This window comes from Humulus lupulus, chromosome 2 (assembly GCF_963169125.1).
Source record: "Humulus lupulus chromosome 2, drHumLupu1.1, whole genome shotgun sequence".
Taxonomy (NCBI): Eukaryota; Viridiplantae; Streptophyta; class Magnoliopsida; order Rosales; family Cannabaceae; genus Humulus; species Humulus lupulus.
In genome coordinates this window covers 266,670,575-266,673,829 of record NC_084794.1, presented here as the reverse complement: position 1 = coordinate 266,673,829, position 3,255 = coordinate 266,670,575, and positions in this window count along the sequence as shown.

The following is a 3,255-nucleotide window of genomic DNA, read 5'->3' as shown; positions in this document are numbered from 1 at the left end:
GGGCTAGTCTATATGAAACTGCTCGCACTTTGTCCAATATCTCAAAAGGACCTATAAATCAGGGACTAAGCTTGCCTTTCTTCCCAAACCGCATCACACCTTTCATAGGAGATATCTTTAAGAAGACTTGATCTCCGACTTTGAATTCCACATCGCGTTGCTTGGCATCCGCATAGCTTTTCTGACAGCTTTGAGCAGCAAGCATACGTTGTCTAATTAGCGCTACTCCTTCTTGAGCTTGTCTAACAACTTTGGGACCTAGAAGCTGCCTTTCTCCTACCTCGTCCCAGTGCAATGGTGATCAGCACCTTCTTCCATATAGCAACTCATAAGGTGCCATCCCGATCGTTGACTGGTAGCTATTATTATAGGAGAACTCTATCAGCAGCAAGTACTTATTCCATGATCCTCCGAAATCAAGTACACAAGGGCGTTGCATATCCTCTAAAATCTGTATTGTACGCTCGGACGGCCCGTCTGTTTGAGGATGAAAAGTTGTACTAAGACTTAACTTAGTACCCATAGCTTGCTGTAAACTTCCCCAAAATCTTGATGTAAACACCGATCCTCTATCAGACACTATTGTCTTGGGGATTCCATGCAACCGTACTATCTCTTGGACATAGATGTCTGCATATTGGTCTGTCGTGTATGAAGTCTTAACAGGCAGGAAATGAGCCGACTTGGTTAGTCTATCTATTACTATCCAAGCATAATCATGCTGCTTATTCGTCCTTGGCAAACTTGTCACGAAGTCCATAGCTATATCGTCCCACTTCCATTCTGGTACGCTAAGCGGTTTCAATAATCCTGCAGGCCGTTGATGTTCTGCTTTCACTTGCTGGCATACTAGACACTTAGACACAAACTCTGTTATGTCCTTCTTCATCCCTTGCCACCAATAGATTGCCTTGATGTCTTGAGTCATCTTGGTCAACCCTGGGTAAACTGAGTACGGGGTACTGTGCGCTTCTTCTAGAATCGTCTTCTTAATCCTTTGATCATTTGGCACGCATACCTGATCCCTATATCTCAATAAACCTTGACTAGATATTGAGAAATATCTCAATAAACCTTGACTAGATATTGAGAAATCTGTGGTCTTGCCTTATCTGACTGCATCCATGTGTGTCGCTAGTGTGTCGTCATGTTCTTGCCCAATCCGTATATTTTCTAACAGATTTGACTGGACAGACAAGTTAGCCCGTTTGCCGACAACTACTTCTATTCTGGCATTGATCAACTCCCGCTGCAGTGGCTTTTCTAGTTCGGCTAATGCTGCTAAACTTCCATAACTTTTCCTACTTAGCGCATCGACAACTACGTTTGCCTTCCCCGAGTGCTATAAGATGTCACAGTCATCATCCTTCACTAACTCTAACCACGTGCGCTGCCTCATGTTGATCTCCTTCTGAGTAAAGAAGTACTTTAAACTTTTGTGGTCCGTATAAATCTCGTACCTTTCTCCGTAAAGATAATGGCGCCATATTTTTCATGCAAAGACCACCGCTGCCAACTCCATATCATGTGTTGGATAGCAATGCTCATTTGATTCCTTCATCATGAGCCTTGGATACAATAGACTTAGTTCAGATCCTTGTGATTACTACAAGAGATTTGGTAATGGTGATTTCATTATTTTGCTATTTTATGTTGACAACATGTTGGTAGCAAGCCCCAACAATGATCGTATTCCAGAATTGAAGGCTTAGTTGGCTGGGGAGTTTGAAATGAAAGATTTGGGACCATCAAACAAGATTCTGGGGATGCAAATTCATCGAGACCGAAGTAATTGGAAGATTTGTCTTTCTCAGAAGAACTACTTTGATGGCAAAGCTGATTTTAGGCCACCACCTACATTATATGCTGGAGATATGATCTTGAAATAGTTAGAAGAATTACAAACCAAGTTGCATGGAAACACACAAGATGTATGGAGGTGTTAAATAGACTCATTCACCCGTTGAGCTTAATTGGACTAAAAAAAGTATCTTTTTTGAGATTGATTATTGGTCACATCTATCACTGAGACATAACATTGATGTAATGCATATTGAAAAAATAATGTGTGTGATAGTGTTTTAGGGGCTTTATTAAGCATTGATGGAAAATCTAAAGATACAGATAAAGCGAGACTTGATCTATTAGATATGAATATTCGAAAAAGGTTGCACCTTTATAAAGAGGGTAACAAGTGGAAGAAACCTCAAGCCCAATATACACTAAGTGTTGATGACATGAATAAATTTTGTAAGTTCATTAAATCAATCAAATTTCTAGATGGATTTGCTGCTAATTTGTCTAAGAATGTGAATGAGGTAGAGGATAAGATATCTGGTCTTAAATCACACGATTGTCATGTGTTATTTCAAATATTGTTATTTGCAGGCATTCGACCATATTTGATGAAAGAGATCCATGACACGATAACTGAATTTTGTAATTTTTTTCAACAACTTTGTGTGAGGACTTTGAATGTTAGTGACCTTGAAAAGCTTTAAGAGAACATAGTAATCATTCTTTGCAAGTTGGAAAAGATATTTCCCTCAGCTTTCTTTGATATAATGGTTCATTTGGCTTTGCATTTGCCACAGGAGGTCATACTCGGTGGACCTGTGCATATGCGATGGATGTACCCCTTTGAACAAGCTATGTCTGTTTACAAGAAATATGTACGAAATCGAGCGCGTTCTAAAGGTTTTATAGCTGAAGCTTATATTGTGAATGAATCCTTGACATTTTGTTCCATGTATTTTCGTGGCATTGAGACTCGGTCCAACCGACCAGATAGAAATCACGACGAAGTTGAAAAGTAATCATATCAGCAACTCTATATTTTTAAGCATATGGGTTGTGCATTTGGGAAGAAAAAAAAGAGGTTATAATTTTAAAACCAAATGAACGCAAAAAAGCTGAATGGTACATCTTCAATAATTTCTTAGAAATTTGAAAGTATCTTGATGAACACATGGAACAACTAAAGGTTCGAGGGAATCAAAATTTGGATCAATGACAAGAAATTGAGTTTCCTCAGTGGTTTTGAAATCGAGTAAGTATCTATTTATAATGCTAACTTATTCTTTCGGTTCATATTAATAAATTAGTGGAATATTGAATAAGATGACAATGATTTTTCTTTTGCTTTTATTAGATCAATCAATTACATAAGAGTAGATCGTAGGAGGTGACAGATTAAATATATGCAATAGCAAATAGATCATATGCCTCTGCATATTCATATCCTGAGTGTATCAT